This window comes from Sorex araneus, chromosome 5 (genome assembly GCF_027595985.1).
Source record: "Sorex araneus isolate mSorAra2 chromosome 5, mSorAra2.pri, whole genome shotgun sequence".
In the NCBI taxonomy this organism is placed as follows: domain Eukaryota; kingdom Metazoa; phylum Chordata; class Mammalia; order Eulipotyphla; family Soricidae; genus Sorex; species Sorex araneus.
In genome coordinates, this window is record NC_073306.1 from 20,512,740 (window position 1) to 20,534,301 (window position 21,562).

General features: G+C 38.9%; 1 pseudogene; it reads left to right on the forward strand.

The window, feature by feature from the left end:
• Positions 1-18,608: 18,608 nt before the first annotated feature.
• LOC101550845 (SNW domain-containing protein 1-like) lies at positions 18,609-20,774 on the forward strand (annotated as a pseudogene).
• Positions 20,775-21,562: the final 788 nt, after the last annotated feature.

The window sequence follows — 21,562 nt, forward strand, 5'->3', positions numbered from 1 at the left end:
TCAATGATGGTTGGTGGAATCACGCAGGAGGGAGATGTGTGCTGAAAGTAGACAAAGGACCAAACATGATGGCCTCTCAGTATCTGTGTTGCAAACCACAATTCCATAAAGTAGATAGTAACAAGGAAAGTGCCTGCCATAAAAGCAGTAGGTAGAGTAGGGTGAGCGTGGCAGGAGGGATAGTGGGGACATTGGTGGTGAGAAATGTACGCTGGTAGAGGGAGGGGTGTTCAATCATTGTATGACTGAAACTCAATCATGAAAGCTTTGTAACGATATCTCATGGTGATTCAATAAAAATAAAATAAAATTAATGGCATAAATGTGAAAGCAAAGAATAACCCATATCCTGGTTATATGAGGAGTCTTAATATATGTATACACTTGTATACATAAGAACATGTATGGAAGAATATGAGGGCATGTTTGAACATAAAAGGTAATGTCAGAGGTATAACTATTAGACAGGAACACTGAGAATTTTTTTTCTAGGATTGAACATTTTGGCCATCTTACATTGAAATAGCATTAATGGATCATTGAACAATGTGACAAAATCTGTGAGAATTGAATGTGGCTGAAGTATCAGAGTGTGTTGGGAAAATAACCTTTCAGACCTTATCCAACTGCCATCTTCTAATTACTCAATTCTATTTGACTACTTTTCATCTAGAACATAGAAATTGGAGACAAATTACTTGTCAATGAAAGGACAAATCTTTTAGTTACTTAACCCCAGCATTTTGAAGCCTGATAGTATCCAACTTTCTGAGAAAGAAACGTATTGAAATAAAAGTGGCATAAAAGAAAAACACCTAGACTGAGTTTGTTCATCTTGAACACCTTTTATTGCTATCATTAACTGAACGGGAAAGTTAGTCTCCATGAAGGGAGACACACTTAATTCTCCATTAGTTTAGTACTATTGAACAGATCCATCAGTTTTATAGTAAAGCACTTGGAAATGAAAGACTTTGCTTAAAAACTTCTTTGGGAGTTTTTTATTTTATAAATATTATTTATTTTAATGTAAATAAGACTAAAATTTTGCATTTTGTAATTTGCTATAGCATGATATCTCTCAAAACATTTCCAATATTTATTCTTGGCTTATTTAGACAAGTATTTCAGTATTTGCTCATTAGATATCTCACATTTTTATTCTTCAAAACATATGCTATAAACAATCCCCCTTTCCTCTTGTCTTCCCATATAAGTTTTCCATTTAATCTATTTCAGAGGAAGAAGAAACTCTTATTATTTCCCCAAATTTCTTACTAATTAATCCACCCTGAGTTTTTTATATTTCAATGGAGGCAATGAAGTTTTTCTTCCCCCGTGTTTTATACTTTTGTGTAGTATATGTGATTTACACATTTTGATTTTCCTAAAAATTAATCTCGTCACGATTTGAAACTTTCTTAAAAAGTAATAATGCATATTGATCTGCCAAGTCAATGCTATCATTTGTGTGTAACAGGTTGATATTTGGGTTGTTCTTTATATTGTCATTTTTTATTATGCTCATTGATAAAGGAATTATTATATCTTAAAGCTAAGAATATTTGCTTTCTTTCAGCAAATTTTTGGCAGCAAATTTTGGTAAATTAAAATTTTATTTTGCCTTTTAAAATTTTTATTAGTGAATCACCTTGAGGTACAGTTACAAACTTATGAACTTTCATGTTTGCATTTCATTTACATCCCTCCACCAGTGCCCATTCTCCATCAATGTTCCCAGTATCCCTTCCACCTCCCCCACCGAACCCCCACCACCCTACCCTGCCTCTGCAGCAGGGCATTCCCTTTTGTTCTCTCTCCTTTTGGGTGTTGTAGTTTGCAATAGAGGTATTGAGTGGCCATCATGTTCAATCTATAGTCTACTTTCAACCCAAGTGGGTTCTCCCAACCTTCTCTACTAGGTGTTCCATTCTCTATCTCAGCTGCCTTTTACCCCAGCATGTGAGGCCAGTTTCCAAGCTGTGGGGAAGACCTCCTGGTTCTTATCTCTACTACTCTTGGGTATTAGTCTCCCATTCTGCTACTTTATATTCCACAGATGAGTGTAATCTTTCTATGTCTGTCTCTTTCCTTCTGACCCATTTCATTCAACATGATACTTTCCATGTTGATCTACTTATATGCAAATTTCATGACTTCATCTTTTCTAACAGCTGCATAGTATTCCATTGTGTAGATATACCAAAGTTTCTTTAGCCAGTCATCTGTTTTTGGGCACTCTGGTTTTTTCCAGACTTTGGCTATTGTAAACAGTGCTGCAATGAACATAGAAATGCAGATGTCATTTCTACCTTTTTGCCTCTTTGGGATATATTCCCAGGAGTGGTATTGCTGGGTCAAATGGGAGCTCAATTTCTAATTTTTTGAGAATCGTCCATATTGTTTTCCAAAATGGCTGAACCAGTCGTCATTCCCACCAGCAGTGAAGGAGAGTCCCTTTCTCCCCACATCCTCGCCAACATCAGTTGCTTTATTTTTTTGGATGTGGATCAGTCTCTTTGGTGTGAGATTATATCTCATTTCTCATTGTTGTTTTGATCTGCATCTCCCTGATGATTAGTGATGAGGAGCATTTTCTCATGTGCCTCTGAGCCATTTGGATTTCTTCCTTGAGAAAGCTTTTGTTCATTTCATCACCCCATTTTTTGATCGGGTTTGCAGTTTTCAATATTTGCTTTTATAAATAATCAAGTCATTTTCTCTGAAAAGTCTTAGATCTTGACTTCATAACACTTTTTGTTTATTTTTAGTACCAGTGAAGTGATACTTCAATTTTCTTACTGCCTCTGCTAAGGGTTGATAGAATGATACATTTCAGCATGCATTTGATAACACTGTGTGATAAAAATTTTATACAGTATTTGCTCATATAAATGTAGCATAATTCTTGTGTAACTGGCAAATCTGGCCTTACAAGATTTTCTAATGTAATATTCACATAGAATAGAAGAATATATATCCTGTTCCCAAAACTGCTAAGGCACGTATTTTAATACCCCTCATAGTAGGTTTATTAAGGTTGTATGTAATAAAATATATTTTGCTTTTAAATCCATCAATGCAGATATTTTTCCATGAATAAAATTATTAGAAATCCTTATGTTATAATAATTCAAAATTAAATATATATAATATATTTATACATGGGATTAGGAGTTTATTAAATGTAGCATCCAAGATATTTGGTTAAATATCTTTCTTACAATTATCAGGAAAACTAGTGTTTTCTTGACCACTATTTCTGCAGCAGATGCATTTTATATACCTGTGGGAAACTTCGATAAAAACCCAGAATTCTTAATTCACATTATGCCATCTTTGCTAAATTGAATTGTTAGTTGCTTGCTTTGATTTTAGAACATGTCTTATACAGTTATTTCTTCTATGATATCATCTAAAAATTGATCCATGAGAAAAATATTTGAAATGCTATGTCCCAACAGTATTCAAAGAAACCTGTTTGTTCAATGACGTGGCCATACTTGTATCACTTGTATCACTTGTCTTCCCATTGATCTTCAATTTGCTCCAGCGGGTGCTAGTAACGTCTCCATTTGTCCCTGTCAAGTGCTAGTGTAGCCCAATGATATCTGCTCGCTCCAGGAACAGGAAGAGTCTCAAACCATTCATTCAGGGTTTTGACAAAGAGGTCTGACCATCTTTGGAGGTCTGACCATTCGTTGGTGGGCGGCCATGTGGTCTTTTGACGTCCCGTGGAATACAGTTGGTAACAGCTCTAGTCCAGTGGTTGTCTCTGAATTGCATTACATGACCAGCCCATCTGATTTTTGATGCCTTGGCAAATGAGACAGCATCCCTGATTCTTGACCGTAGACAGAGGTTGGAACTCCGGATTCCTTCTCTCTCACTTGAGTGAGACGTGATACTCCTAGCATAGCTTTTTCAATTCCTCTTTGGGATACCCGAATAGCGTTCTCATCATGTTTGCTTAGGGCCCAGGTCTCTGAGGCAGACGTTAGTGCAGGAAGAACAGTGGAATCAAAAAGATGTGCCCGGACTCGGAGGTCCTTCGTCCTCTTAACCACTTCTTCAACGCTCTTGAAGGAATTCCATGCTGCTCTCTTCCTCCTGCACAGTTCTGGCGCCAAGTCGTTCCTCATGTTGAGTTCTCGACCCAGGTACACATAGCTGCTGCATTCAGAGATGTTCGTTCCATTGAGAGCAAATGGAGCGTCAGAAACTAGTTCGTTTTTCATGAGCATCATCTTGTTGAGGTTCAGCTGCAGTCCGACCTTTCCACACTCACAGTCAAAGTCAGCCAGCATTTGTGCTGCTTGGCTAATGACATGGCCATACATTAAAAATTATTCTGGACTCCAGATTTTTCATAACTCATTGTTCACCTTTGTCTTATGAATCTTCACTTTCACTTTTAATAATACCAATTCACTACAACTACTGTCAGAATCATAATTACTTATGATGATTTACATGAAAAAATACTTAAATGGTAACTCTCAGTAATTCAATAATAAAAATTAAATTGTATTTCAATACTTTTAAGAACAAATGTCTTCACTTTCACTAAGTCCTAAATTCTCATAATATTTCTATTGTTAATTAAAAACATGCTACTACTCTAATTGGAGTTAAATAATTTATGTATGAAACATTGTCAATGCCAATAATGACAAAGCATCTCAAGCCTAATCATGTTAACTGTAAATGCCTCCACGGTGGAACCAGCAGAGCAATGAAACAAATGAGAGGTTTCTGTAGCAGAGCCAACAGAACCTTGGGGGTTAACTCATTCATTCAGACTACCACAGGGCAGAGGTTTTGGCAGGCTGCAGTACATCCTAAATGAATTAAAACTGCAGGGTTCAAGTTCCAGTGAGACACTGGAAGCTTTATGGGCTCAGAGTATCATGCAAGGGTTAACGGAACTATAAAGGCCCATTACAACTTGAGGTAGTGACTGAAAGACCTAGATATGATTTTTGTGAAAGGTTTATGGCTGCTAAAGAATACCAGTTAATAAACTTTCCTCAAATAATCTAATTGGACTATCATCTTCTATCAAGGGCCCAGTTTTTCACACTGGATTTTATTGTAATCCACTTGACAATTGATCTAACTCTTGTCTTAACTCTTGACTTTCTTACCAACTTCTAAAAGTGCTGTATCTCGAATTATCTCTAATTTGCAGATCAAAAATGATGGTGGGTATGCAAGATATTAGCAAGATATTAAGAAGGTGAACCTTTAGGATCTCACCCTTGAATTTAATAAAAGAAATCATGAGAAGTCAGAAAGACCTCGGTTCAATGCAACCCCTTGTCTCAGTCATGATGAGAGCTTAAGATACCTTTGGGATTATTCATTTTGGATTTAATGTAATCCATTCTCAATCTTCACAAACTAGGTACTGGGTATGGATTAGTTTATGAGATGACATGGGCATGAGTTAGTATGGCAGAATCTCTTGAAACATCTTGTGAATGGGGCTTAAGGATGAAGTCAGATTGTTCCAGATTCATGACTAACAAGCCCAGTATCCATGAGTGTCCACTATTTCTTGCACTGATAGTTTCATTGCATTCCTTGCTAGGGAATGAAAATTTTGCTTGAGGAAAAAAATAGAGAAAATTAGTTTTTTAGTACATATTATCTCTAAGGCATTTTAAAAAATTGGAATATTATTATTACTAGAATATACTTAGTAAACCTATACAAAATGAAAATATTTGACTTTGTTTCTTTTTATAAAATATGCAACAATTGGTGAAGCTTTAGAGGTTAGTTTCTGATTCACATTTCATCCCAGATGAGTCTAAGAATGCTCTCCAGGTGAGTCTTATTTCTGATCGCTATGATTTGCAATTTTTTGGAATATTTTTTGGAAGATAGTTTGATATTTTCTGACACTTTTTGACATATTCTTAGGAAAATGACTTCAAGTATTTCTAATTGTACTTTTCAAGTTTTCACTGGAGCAGACCTGTGTCAAGTGCTGATAGTTGAAATGTAGAAAAGGAATAGGTACAAAGAAGGAAATGAACCTCAATCTAAAGGTCAGGTTAACATGTCAAAGTTTTGACATTTTTATTTTTTTCTTTACTGTTGGCTGAGCTTCAGGATCTGTTCCCTGAGTTTTTCTGGAATGAAAACCTACCTATGCAGTAGTGTCCAAGGCACTTCAGACTCCCAACAACTCTAAAACCATGGTAGGGGATCTGGTCCAGAAAATACGATCACAACCAGCATTCTTTTATTTCACATGATATTTGGGCTTTTTCTCTATTCTGTCAAATCCATGATTATCTCTGACACAAGACTTTCTGTTCTCATGTTTTCATTGACTTGTATAGATGCACACTAGACAGGATGGATTAAATTTACTGGATTAAATTTATCATTGCTCTTGTCTATACAAAACTAACTAAAAGAATCAGCCAAACTGAAACTGTAGCTTCTATTTTGTAAATACTCAAACACTTTGAGGTATGGGAACATTGATCTCATTCTTAAAGTCCATTTGTATTTAGGGGGCAGGAGATAATACAGCAGTTATGTCTGACTTTGGGGTTCTATCATGCATACCAAAAGGCTCCACAAGCTCTACCAGCTCTGTCCCTAGAGGCTTCATAGAACCACTGTGTGAGTTCCCCTGAGCATCCTAGCATTGCAGGACCCAAAGCACTACATCCTAGTCCTAACAGTGAACTATCAGTTCAATTGGCCAAGATTCACCAAGGCTGCCTGAGTACCACTGGTATCCCCCTCTACCAATGAGAGGGGATGAAACATAGCTGCTTCATTGAAATATAAAATACCTAGAAGTTCTTCTCTCTGGGTTTGGTTCAACTGGTAAGGACTCAGAGCACAATCAGATATTGTGACAAATGTTCACGGGACAAACAATTAGAAAAGAACTAAAATTGGATCTAGGGGTCCATAGTCTTATTCCAAGTTGCATCATCACTTTTTATCCAATACCTGATCGAACATCATTTTGTCCGCAAAGTTGAGGTTGTGTATTCAGACTAAATCTATTGATTCCTGAAATGGATGTGCTGATCACCATTGGTGGCAGTGTGGAGTTCAATGCTATAGATAAAATATCCTGAGTGACACAGTATTGTCTAAAATAGACAGTAGACCTTCACTGTTTTGTCTTTCACTGTCCCATGCACAACAATCTGCAGCCCATTAATGCTACAGCTTCGTATCTTTGGTTCATCCCAGAGGAGCCAATGCCTGAGCTGCCTTCAGGGTCCGATTCATTGGGACTACCATGTTTGGGGAATAAGTGTGGTAGATTTTTATATTATTAATTGATTACACACATTAGTGTCTTCCCTTGGGAGACAGGACTTAGGTACTCCTACTATAAAGAAAGGAAATAATTGGATACTTTGCAGACAGGAACCCAAACATAAGAAAACATTGTCTCTCTTACATGCTGTGCCTTTTTCTGCCCTTTTGATTAAGCTTCAGTTTCCAGTCTGAGATTTCTGAAATCAGCAGGGAGCCATGGACGGTCACACTGGAACTCTGAAAGCATTACGGAAAATGTCACCAAAACCAAGACCATCATTTATGCCGCTATTACAAAATGTCTCAGATTCAATATCTGCCACTCTGATTTTTTAGTTAGCAGCTATCTGGGAAATCTAAGTCAGAAAAGCAGATCATTTCACAATATCTGTTTTTTTTTTAATCACTCTGCAAGAGAATCAGGGAGTATCAGGGATTAATTCTGATGGACTATCAACAATGAGACTTGGAGTCACGGAGCCTAGACAACATACTATTGTATTAGCGGTATAAAATATATATTCTGAGATTCAAATCTGGCTGGAGTTTCTTGATACAACATTCTGGCCACTGGGTTTGGTCATTTTATGTAGGAGGACTCTCATGTTTCATAAGATACCTAAATTTTAGGTGTTTCCCTATGCTCAGTCTGTCCTTGAATAAACCAAATTTGCTTGAAGTGTGATAAATCATGGTAGTCTAATTTAGATACCTAGTGGTTTGCTTCTTTGTTGTTGTTTCAATAAACATGCTATAATTACATCTACGTTTGTTTCTAATTCTTAAAAACGAATAGAAGAACCTGTTCTGTATTAATGTTCACATCAGCCTGTATTAAACTGAGACCTGCAAGACTCTGGTGCCAAAGTAAGGTAAACATGTCAGGCATAGTTTATAGAGTCAGACTGGTTGCATGAAATGAAAAATGGGAGAATCCAGGGAAGACTGGGAAGGGCTTGTCTCCTTCAATAAGTCACACTCCTCAGACTCAGAGGTAACTAGATAGAAGCATCCTAGATAACCATAAAATTTAAGGACCTCTTGGCAAAGCCAGTTTTCTATTCCAGGATTCCCTATCAGAATCCTTGTTTCCTGTGAAAGGGTACCTCAGCCTGTTGCCATCAGCAGGTGTCCTTCCTCAACATGCCCTCATGTGAATATATTGATGAGTGTCAGAGAATATAGTTGGACCCCTTTTATCTCCCTGGAAGAGTTCTGTGTAATGCTTCATCATGGCTTCCACAATTCTACTTACTAATAGGTGAAAATAAATACATAAAGGTTTGGTTATCAAACCTTCAACTGCAAAGGTTCATTCCCAGGACTTTAGATAACAAGGAACCTTGAGCTGTCTTTGTGAACAAACTGACTTCATGCATGTTCCTGGTTCTGACTCCCATTACTAAGAGAAAACATGAGTAAATAAAATCAATGACTTTAAAATTGGCATTTTGGGGTCTCCATGTAATCGGACCACTCCCCAAACCACGTCTCCCGAGTCCCCGACTGTTCCCACGAGGCCGTCTGGGCCTGGGTCGTCCAGCAGCCGCCCTGCTCTGCCTCCCGTCACCCTGACTCCCTACCTGGCTCCCTAATAAGGCCCCTGTCTCCAGGTAATCCCAAATGGATACTGGGGGCGTGGCCTGTATCTCAGGGGGCATGGTCTCAAAAGGGGCAGGGCCTCCTTTTGCAGTGACAGCTGCTAACATGGCTGTTAGTTTTTTTTTTTTGCTTCAGCATAATAGGTATAGTCTGTCTCTTTGAAAATCACCCTAGCCATCTCAATCACTCTATGCAAAATAGCCCATTAACTTATTCTAACTTCACAAAAACTATCAGTGAATAACAGAAGCTGGACAAAACCTTTGTAAAGAGAACATAGCCTTAAACCTGCATTAGAGGCCCCATATCAATCAGGAAGAGCACCTGAGAGTAAGGAAGAACTCTAGAATAGGAACAAGGCTGCTATCAGCAATAGCACAACCAAAGCCTCCGCCCCCCACAGCAAGAGAGAATAGGAATAGACAACTACAAGGTTTCAACTCTATACCTCCATAACAATATGAAGAAAAAGCGAAAATCCCCTCCACGAAGAGAGGGAGAAGATAAGATTCCAGAAACCTCAACAGGGGCTACTCACATCTACGACCTCTCAAATAAAGAATTCAGAGAGGAAATCTCGAGGAGAGTCGACGTTCTCCAAGCAACCATGGAACAGACATCCAATAAATTAAGGGAGGATATGAATGAAGCATTGGAACGGTCTGCCAAAAATATGCAGGAAGAAATGAGAGCAGAAATTTCAAAGCTACGAACAGAAGTCACACAAATAAAGGAATCGGTAGATGAATTAAAAATCTCAGTAGAGGCCCTCAACAGTAGAATGACTACAGCCGAAGATAGAATCAGCGACCTTGAAGATGAGCTGCAGAAAGCTTACAGACAACAACAAATCATGGCCAAAGACCTCAAAATGGCTATAGAGCAAATCAGAGTCCTTGGGTATGACTTCAAGAGGAACAACGTAAGAATCATTGGAGTACCAGAAGCACAGGGAAGTAACCCCAATGAAAAAAGCAAAAAGACATCATTGCCAAGAATTTCCCAGAGCTGGAGAAGGCAGGCATCCAAATCCAAGGAGCCCGAAGAGTACCAGCAAAAAGAGACCCAAATAAAAAGACTCCAAGGCATATCATAGTCAGAATGACAGATGCTGTGGATAGAGACACAATTCTGCAAGCAGCAAGGTCAAAGAAGAAAATCACATACAGAGGAGGACGCCTCAGATTTACAGCAGACCTGTCAGAGGAAACCCTCCGAGCCCGAAGACAATGGTGGGACATAGTGAAAAAACTCAACAAAATGAATGCCTCACCAAGAATACTTTATTCGGCTAAACTCTCACTCAAACTCGAAGGAACCATACACTATTTCTTGAATAAACAACAGCTCAGGAACTTCATAGACTGAAAACCAAACTTAAAAGAAGGTCTAAAGGGGCTATTGTAAGACAAGGAGGAACCCCCCCATAAGAACAAACCCCACAGAAAGATGAAATAAAACCCCATGACAATAATCTTTCTCAACGTCAATGGCCTAAATGCACCTATCAAGAGACACAGAGTGGCAATATGGATACGAAAATTAAACCCAACATTCTGCTGCCTGCAAGAAACACACCTGAACAGTCAGAGCAAATACAGACTCAAAGTCAAAGGATAGAAAACAATCCTGCAGGCAAAAAACTCCCTCAAAAAAGCTGGAGTGGCCATACTAGTATCCAACAACATAGATTTCAGGTTTAAAAAGATTAGAAGGGACAGTGAAGGTCATTTTCTATTTATCAAGGGATATGTTCAAGAGGAGGAATTCACACTCTTAAATGTATACACAACTAATGAACAACCGGCTAAATACTTAAAGCAACTCCTAACAGACTTTAAAGAGGACATCTGTGACTCACTAATTAAAAAATAAATAAATTTAAATAATAATAAAAAAGAAATAAATATTAGATACTTAAATGAGAATTAAAAAAAAAGAAGACATCACTAATAGCACATTAGTAGTCGGAGACTTCAATACCGCCTTATCACCTCTGGATAGATAGACTAGAACAAAACTCAGCAAGGAAACACTGATTCTGAAAGAAGAAATTGAAGAGAGAGGCCTAATAGACCTATACAGGGCTTTACACCCCAAAAAGAAAGAATACACATTCTTTTCCAGTGCACATGGAACATTTTCAAAAATAGACCATGTACTGGGCCCCAAAACATACCTCAATAGAATCAGAAAAATAGAACTTGTATCAACCATCTTTTCAGACCACTATGTGCTGAAGATAGAAGCTAACCACACACAGACACGGAGAACCAAATAAAACACCTGGAAATTAATTCAATGTTGAACAATGAGTGGGTCAGGAAGGAAATAAAGGAAGAAATAAAAAGAAACAAATACCTAGAAATGAATGAGACTGAAGACATGAGCTACCAAAACATTATGGGACTCAGCTAAAACAGTGTTAAGGGGAAAATTTATAGCTCTGCAAGCATTCCTCAGAAAGGAAGAAAGGGCGTACATAGATAGCTTGACTTCACAGCTCTAGATCTTAGAAAAGGACCAAAAAAAGGAACCCAAACAGACCGAAGGAAAGAAATAATAAAAATTAGAGCAGAAATTAATGACATGGAAACTTAGAAAACAATCCGAAAGGTCAATGAAACTGAGAGCTGGTTCTTTGAGAAAATAAACAAGATTGATAAACCGCTAGAAGACTCACAAAGAAAGAGAGAGAGAGAACCCTGATAAACTGAATCAGGAATGAACAGGGGGACATCACAACAGAAACCAACAAAATTCAAAAGATCATCAGAGACTACTTTGAAGATCTGTACACCACGAAACAAGAGAACCTAAAAGAAATGGATGAATTCCTTGATTCCTACAATCTCCCAAGACTGAACCAAGAAGACCTGGAATACTTGAACAGACCAATTAATATCAAGGAAATTGAAACTATATTCAAAAGTCTTTCGAAAAACAAAAGCCCAGGTCCAGATGGACTCACTGGTGAATTCTTCCAAACATTTAAAGAGGACCTGCTGCCAGTTCTTCTCAAGCTTTTCCAGGAAATTGAAATAACAGGAACTCTCCCAAACAGTTTCTATGAGGCACATATCTCCCTAATACCAAAAGCAAACAAAGACACCACTAACAAAGAAAACTATAGACCAATATCCCTGGTGAACACCGATGAGAAGATCCTCAACAAAATATTAGCAAATAGAATCCAACAACTCATCAAAAAGATCATACACCATGACCAAGTGGGATTTTTCATACCCAAAAATCCATGGCCTTCCTATATGCAAACAATGAGTCAGAGGAAAGGGACATGAAAAAAGCAATCCCATTCATAGTCGTGCCCCAGAAAATCAAGTACCTCGGAATCAGCTTAACCAAGGAAGTAAAGGACCTTTACAAAGAAAACAATAAAATGCTACTCCAGGAAATAAAAGAGGACATGACGAAATGGAAACATATCCCCTGCTCATGAATGGGGAGAATCAGCATTCTCAAAATGGCAATACTCCCCAAAGCACATTATACAGATTCAACGCGATCCCTATAAAGATACCCACGAAATTCTTCAATAAAATGGATCAAGCTATCCTGAAATTCATATGGAACAACAAATGCCCAAGGATAGCTAAAACAATTCTTGGGAAAAAGATGTTGGGAGGCATCACCCTCTCCAACCTTAAACTTTACTACAAAGTGGTAACAAGTAAAACAGCATGGTACTGGAATAAAAGCAGAGCTGCAGACCGATGGAACAGGGTGAAATATCCCTACACACAACCCCAAATGTATGACCATCTAATCTTCGATAAGGGAGCAAGAAATGTGGAGTGCAAGAAGGAAAGCCTCTTTAACAAATGGTGCTGGCACAACTGGACAACCACGTGCAAAAGAATGGGCTTAGATCTTGACCTGACAGCATGCACAAAAGTCAGATCAAAATGGATTAAAGACCTCAACATCAGACCACAATCCATAAGGTACATTGAAGACCAAGTCAGCAAAACCCTCCAAGATATTGAAGCTAATGGTATCTTCAAAGATGACATGCAACTGTGATCAGTTGCAACCAGTTGCAACCAAATGGAAACAGAGATAAACAAATGGGGCTATATTAAACTAAGAAGCTTCTGCACCACAAAAGATACAGTGACTAGAATAAAAAGACAATCTACAGAATGGGAAAGGATATTCACCCAATACCCATCCGATAAGCAGGGGTTGATACCAAGGGTATATAAATCACTGGTTGAACTCTATAAGAAGAAAACATCCAACTCAATCAGAAAATGGGGAGAAGAAATGAACAGAAACTTTCCCAAGGAAGAGATACGAATGGCCAAAAGGCACATGAAAAAATGCTCTTCATCACTAATCATCAGGGAGATGCAGATCAAACCAACTATGAGATACCACCTCACACCACAGAGAATGGCCCACATCCAAAAGAACAAAAGCAACCGCTGTTGGAGGGGATGTGGGGAGAAAGGGACCCTTCTACACTGCCGGTGGGAATGCCAACTTGTTCAGCCCTTCTGGAAAACAATATGAATACTTTTCAAAAAATTAGAAATTGAGCTCCCATTTGACCCAGCAATACCACTGCTGGGAATATATCCCGGAGAAGTAAAAAAGTATAGTGGAAATGACATCTGCACTTATATGTTCATCGCAGCACTGTTTACAATAGCCAGATCCTGGAAGAAACCTGAGTGCCCGAGAACAGATGACTGGTTAAAGAAACTTTGTTACATCTATACAATGGAATACTATGCAGCTGTTAGAAAAGATGAAGTCATGAGTTTTGCATATAAGTGGATCAACATGGAAAGCATCATGCTAAGTGAAATGAGTCAGAAAGAGAGAGACAGACATAGAAAGATTGCACTCATCTGTGGAATATAAAATAACAAAGTAGGAGACTAACACCCAAGAATAGTAGAAATAAGTACCAGGAGTTTGGCTCCATGGTTTGGAAGCTGGCCTCACATGCTCGGGGAAAAGGCAGTTCAGATAGAGAAGAGAACATCAAGTAAGCTCTGGTTGGAGGACCCGCTCGGGAGGGGAGATGTGTGCTGAAAGTAGACTATAGATTGAACATGAGGGCCACTCAATACCCCTATTGCGGACCACAACACCAAAAAGGAAAGAGAGAGAACAAAAAGGAATGCCCTGCCACAGAGGCGGGGATGGGGGGTGGGGGAGGGGTGGATGGGATTGGGGGGTGGGAGGGATACTGGGTTCACTGGTGGTGGAGAATGGACACTGGTCGAGCGAGGGGTGCTTGAACATTGTATGAGGGAAACACAAGTATGAAAATGTGTAAATCTGTTACTGTACCCTCATGGTGACTTACTAATTTAAAAAAATAAAAATAAATTTAAAAAATTAAAATAAATTAATAAATAAATTTTAAAATTAAAAAAAAAGAAATTGGCATTTTGGTCTGTTATAGAGTGACAATCTTTTGGTGTTTTAGTACGTACGCACCTAACCTATCTTGTTATCTGTGAAGCTTGTATAGAATTTTCTGAGGAATGAATTGGAATTAATATGTGAATCAATTTTACATGTTTCCCAGGTGAGCTCGTTTGGGTTTGACTTAATAAAAAAGTAATAAGGTATTTTTTCTGATAAACACTAACAAGTCTCACAATGGAGACGTTACTGGTTCCCACTCAAGCAAATCAATAAACAATGGAACAACAGTGCTACAGTGACACTACACTGCTTAACACATGCCATCCACAAAGTAAAAGATATTAACATAAGATCATAGATTAATTGATTAACATAAGATCAATTCATAAGTATTCCTCTGTAAATTTGAAACTTGTAAAGTAAAATATTTTCTAGATGTTAAGAGAAATGTTTTGACATGTTAAAAACAAACTGACTTTAAGGGTCAGTGGTAATGTCCTTAATCTTACTATTCTCATCAGTTATAGTCCTACAATAACTAGAATGATAGCTATACTGAATTAATACTGCTGAAAGCCAATTTCATGTAATATTAATAATCTTCCTAGGGTTGCACAAGGATTTTATTTATCACAACACATTTCAATAAATCCTGGTGGAAATGGTTAAATGGTAGAAAGTACTACGGAGGGAGCATGAAAAACTGGAAATCATCAATCTGAGAATGGTTCTGGTATAAGCATCTAAAACAGAAATGAAGCTCAAATATCTGTCAATGCTTTTGGAAATTACTGAACTATTAAAGAGTCTTTTGTTACCCAATAACATATCTGCTTAGTTACCCTAATCATGTTGATGAGGTGCTTATTGTTGGAAATCAAAAAAAGATTTCAAAAAAGCGGGACAAGTTCAATTTTTGTCAGTAATTAATGATAATTAGCTGTGCAGAGTATGTGGCTTTATTATTACTGTTTCAAGGTATCTCGAGGTATGGCAATTGGGGTAGGTGATAATAATCTCATCTTTGCAAATTTTTCTCTTGCAGTCTCACCTTTGTAGATCTTTTAGAGTCTGCCCTCTAGATTCAAATATAGTTGTCTTCAGGCATGGAAAATATATTACAACAAAGAATCAAAATCAGGTTGTTCCAAATTAGTTCCTAGAAAACCCAGGTAAGAGTCTGATATAATGCAAAGAGTTTTTGTTAAAAAAGAAAGAAAGAAAGAAATCTATTAAAGAATTTAAACTACAGAGTAACCAAGTAGACTCAGACTTCCTAATTGAGAAGTTTGTAATCTGTATTTCATGAGAATGGGATAACATTGCAAATTTGCTTTTGCATAATCTGCTGAGATGACTTTTATAAAGCAACTCAAGTGACTAACTAGTAAAAGAGAGCTTCCAAGATTAGTTTGCCCTTTAATTCTGATATCAATAAAATCCCAGGAGGAGATATTCTAGCAAGTATGGAGATGCCTGATTAAAAGTATCCACTAAACAACCTTCTTCCATAACTTCAGGTTCTAAACTGTTAGGTAACTGAAGAGGGGATAAAAACATGTGGGTGAGAATTCAGAGATAGACTGAAATTAGAATGAAAATTCTTGACAGTACATCAGCATTTTCTTAGGTGAATGAAAAAAACAATTCTGGTAGAAGAACTATTGGCCAAACGTGCCTTTTGGCCAAACTTGCCCTTTATCAGCTAAGAAAAAACCATATTGCTTCCTGGAAGTCACTTGCAGGTGTTAAATCTAAACCTCAGTTCCTGGTGTCTAAAACGAAGATCAGCATGTGTCTGCTGCTTCAGACAACACGGTAAGTCTAGGTCTATTCTGAACGCAAGATAAATACTCCTACAATAAAACATTCTAGTTTACCATAACTGAACATAAACAACTATGTAGTATACTATATACTACTATACATGGAGTTAGATAAAGGGTAATTCAGAAATATCTGAGTGCCAGTATATAGATTTTAAGTGGGGTGATCACGGTTGAACTTAGAGGTATTTTTTATCCAAAGCAAAGGGGAGAAGAGAGTAAGTCGATAGAAAGAAGACAAGTGTATGCTTGGTTGGTGTCCTGTGGTGGAATCAGAGCAGCACAGACGAGAGGCTGTAGTCATTGTCTATTAAATTTTGTCCCCTACTAGTTGAGAATTATTGCTTTGCATGTTCAATATAAAGTTGACATTTCAGGAATATGCGACTAGTCATGTTCTGAACCAAATTTTCCACTCATCCAAGCCGTGTCACTGGATGAGTGAATATTATCTTGCCCTTTGAGAAATCTAGCAACTTTGAGGATAGTGCCAGGATGGGGAAAATGACTCATAGTCCCACTTGCCATTTCTTCACTGGGTCATCTTTGATTTTGACTAGTGAGATGGTCAAAAACTTTCTAATTTCAACTTTTTAAAGGCATGCCAAAAAAAAAAAAACCATGCAAGTGCACATTCTTGGAGTATGGAGTGCTTTTTCCTCTTTGACACTTTGGAGGATTCTGATTTGTTGAGATAAAACCTGGCCCCTTTCCTTCAATTTATCATTGTTGATGGTCTAACCAACATCTGAGAAAATTCTTCTGTACTAAAGGTTGAGACTATAAAGCAAGACAAATAAATCCCTCTTTTTCCCATAAGAGGAGATTCAGAGCACCGAGGCCATGCAGTTCAGAGTTCTTTTTGAACCTAAAATAACTTGTTGGCAGATGTTTAATCTATACTTAATTCAACTCCTTGCATGGATTAGTTTGTCTTAGAGTTGATTGGAAGACCTATAAGAGGACAAATTTAAGAGAACACCTGGTATCTGTTCAAACTAAATCTAAGTGAGGGTTGTGATCAGAGACATATGATAAGGTGTCTCCACAGCAATCTGAATGTATTACTATAGCAAAGAAAATAGAACATGATTCACACATTTGCCTTAGTCCTGGTTCTGCTAGAATGAGATGCCAATGTACAAAGACATGATACTATAAGAGAAAAAGGGTACCAAGAAGACTAGAAGAGACCAGTTGTGTGATGTAAGAGCAACCCCACTGAAGCAAAAGTTCAGGGGGAGCATTCGACAGCCTCAAAGTTGAAGGACTGTTTGGCAAAGCTATTTGGTACAAGTTACAAACCTTGTACATATGAACCAATTTTTTTTGGCTGTGTCAGACTTTTAAGCAGCACACTGCAATCTATGGAAATTGTTTGTCCTTCAGTGGGTGATCTAGTTACTACTACTCCTCATTGATCACCCCCGGGTGTTCAAGGGGGTCGGTCCCAGGCCGCTCTCCCAGCTGGAGGGGCCCGGGCCATGGGGCAGACAGAGGAGGAAATGAGGGCCAAGCAGGTTGATTCATTAGTTGCCGTTTATTCCATCCACTTCTGTCTCTCCGCTTCTTTCCCGGCTTTCTATCTCTCCCCCAACCTACTCTTACAGCCTAGTTAAATCCCCCGCACCCCACCCCCACATGAGGGGGTTGGGGCTTACACATAGGTGTGGTCACAATCAATAGGGTTAAAGTTCTTTCCCTCCGGGCATGCTGCTTCTGGGACAGATTCTCTTTCACCAGGATGACCCATCCAAGGGCAAATCCCATGAGTGTGTTTCTCCTCTCCTAGTCCAGCAAACATATAAGCATTCATAATATTAATCACACTGTATGGACACAGTAAGAGATGCATTAAGCTTACAGAATTGATCTCCTGGGGCCATCTCGATCTCAGACTACAGTGCTCAGGCCAGATTAGTCTTTCCTATCCCTAGCAGGGTCCTAGTCTCATCATTACTTTTGGATCATGACAGCATTTGTCCATGACCAAGCTCTTAACATAGAATTAGGCACTTTGGCCAGGCCCATCTCAATTCTAGCGTAGCACATAACTCACTGCTTGCCCTGAGTCCATCCCGTCCCTCATCAAGACCCTGCTTTTGGGGTGCTAGGAACTGAGGGCAACTGAGGCTTAAGTCGAGAAAGCAGATGTCCGAGAATGAATAATATCCGAAGCCAATTAAATCCCCAAAAAAGCATAATATTGTTTTCTTGTGTCTATACAAAAGGGACATTGCTTTTATAATAATATAAGTTCAGTGTCCTAGAAAGATCTGACCTTACAAATTAACAGAGTCTGATTAGGGGGGAAAAGCTGATTAACTGTTTGGGGGAGCGAGCATAGAGAAGTGGTTACAGATAAACAAAGGAATGGGAGTGACTCGGGAGCACCTTGATGGGTGTGACCGGGATAAACCTAAGCTCCTTGTGGCAAAGGGGGAAAGGACAAAGCAATGCCATCCTACAGTCATGGCCACTCAAATAGCTGGTAAGCTGACTCCTGCTCATTATATCCAGTACAATGATCTCAACACGGAGTGGTTTTCAACTCTGGAACAAAACAGAAGGTAATATGAATGGTAGAAATGCAGAAATATTCCATGGATACTCCAAGGTTCACAATTAATAAGAATTCCTTGGGGACCACCTTCTCTTCCTGCACCTGCCATGCATTCTAGTAGCTGGAAGATGACTTTTAAGGAACAAGAATGGAAGAGTTCTCCTTGTATTTCAAACCATAGAAATGCTAAGGGTTATACAATTCTCTTACACAAACGCGTGGCTGCTGATAGAAGAGGACTACAGACCATTCACATCAATGTAAATTTTTGCCACACTGTCTGAAATACTGTACATTGCTGATTGGAAGCTTGTGAAGTTGTGGAAATGTGTGCTCAAATAAGGAGAAAGATGACTCAAAAACAAAAGGAAGAAATGAAGAGAAACCTAGACACATGTCCCAGAAAACCAGGTAGAGAAGAGGTGGGATCAAAACCCATGTGGAGAAAGAGGATGGAGGGCACATGAGAGAGATGAAGCCTGGCACAACAGAGAGAGCGAGTATGATCAGTCTTTCCAGGCAGCACATGAGAAGAGGTCTAAACTTCAGAGAAATAAAAACCAGGATAGGATCATAAAACGAGGCCCCCATAGTCATGCCACCAGACTCTAAGCCAGGCAGTTTTCACTCAGGGCGCCCCAGAGGGGTTGGGTGAGAGCCCTCCCTGCCCCAAGGGACCCAGCCCTGGCAGCTGACCTCCACAACCCAACCGTCGCCACACTTCAGGCCACTACCTGCTCGCTCGGGCTGAGCCTCACATATGAGTGACGTCCCATGGAACCCAGGTAATGCAGAGCTTTCTGACCTTGGATTCTGGGCTCATCGGGACCCGGAAGCAAAGATCCTCTGCCCATTTCCCCCAGTCTCTGGGCGACCCAGGGGTCAATCCCATAAACCACCTCCTGCTGGCACCAGATAGCCTCATCATTGGCCACTATCCACATCACACGGCTGCTTCTCCCAGAAGGGAGCATAAAATGAGGCCCCCTGAGCCATGCCACCGGACTCCGCACCAGACTGTTTTCACTCGGGGCACTCCAGAGGAGGATGGGTGGGAGCCCTCCCTGCCCCAAGGGACCCAGCCCTGGCAGCAGACCTCCACAACCCAATCGCCGCCATACTCCAGACTCCCAATCGCTCGGGCCAAGTCTCACGTATGAGTGAACATATTCCTGGACCGAGCAACACATTCATTATAAGACACTCCCTACCCATTCTCCATAATTACCACACCATATATGATAGGGTTCAGACAGTAGATAACAAATCACAGAAGGAAATATATATGCATATATATTTTCATATATACATATCAAAGCTCATATCACCCAAACTTTAATAACATGTTAGTGATATCATATAGAATGTCTTAATGGCTCCTGCCAAATATAGAACAAATCTTTAGACTGTTTCCGATATTAAAACTTATTTTGTAGCATGCTCAGCAGTTCTTCATAACAGACTACCCAAAATATATTCTTTCTGTTTGTTTGGGGGCAGGGCTTGGGGCTAGGATAGAAACATCCCAAATTTGGTGGTGGGAAGGTGTGATGGTGGTGGGATTGGTGTTTGAATATTAAATATAATCAAATATTGTGATCTAACTTAAAAACAAGATATAAGTGAAGATATCAGTGAAATTATTGAACTTGGTGTGTCCACCCTCAGACTTCCAATTGAAATTCAGATGACTAAAGGCTCTTCAACCAAGGGTATGGATGGTGGGTTTTCAGGAGAAGATGACGAAATTTACAATGTTTATGATCAAACATGAAGAGACGATAAAGAGACGGCCTGGAACATTTACAGACACAGTAAAAATTTGGACAAGGATATGTATGGTGATAACAGAGAAGCCAGAATAAATACTAACAGATAAATTCCCAATAAGAAATTTCCTGGTTCAGATCATAGGGAATGAAATCAAGGAGAACCGGTTCAGATTGAAAAAGATCCTTTTGGTTTGGACAAATTTTTGGAAGAAGCCAAACAGCAAAGTGGCTCAAAAAAGACCTTCAGAAAGCAGCCACCCTGAGGAATATGAGGAGGAAGGCGAGAAAAGAAGAAAGGAATGAACGCACTTCTCTTGGGAATGCATGGACGGTGTTACCTAGTAATGTGATGCAAGTCATGTAGAAAAACACTTTATCTACAAACAACCAAGATAAAGATCAAATATGGGTTTCAGAACTCAGCGCTGCTTTTTATTAGGAGAAATAGGGGGTTAGAAACTACTTTGAACTAGGTTTTTTTTTTTAAAAAAAAAGAATGGGTTGGGTTTGTCCTTCTACCTTTCGGCAGTAATAGAACATATCCCCCCCACACCCCATGTGAAATTAAGACCACTTTTGTGTGACATTAGTATACTTTGGGGTTAATACTTTCATAAGAAGTGCTGCTTATTACCCCGACCACAGTGTGAAGGATGCTCACATATGGGAACCAAATAACATATGATCCTTTTGTGCTGTTTGGATTTGGATTCGAGGGAAAGTAAGCTCTTGTTTGGTGCAACTGTCTGTTTCAAATTAAAAACATGTAGACAAAAATAGGACATTCTAGACTATCTGTGTTTCTGGAATATTTAGTGCATCTGAAAAAGGTTTTAGAAAGCATAGAATGGGAGCTGGGTTTCAGAACTATGCAACAATCAAGGAAAACCCATTGGACTCTCTTTGATTTTTCATACCACTTTAGTTTGAGATGATATGGCATTATTTTAAAAGTCAGTGGTATTTGTTCTCTGCAGGCCAAGGTTGAGAAGAGATGATGTACGTTTAGATTTCTCAGAAGCAGTGGGATGCTGCCATCAAAAATAAGTATGGATGGCAGAGCTTGAACAGCACAAAAGTGACAACTTGAA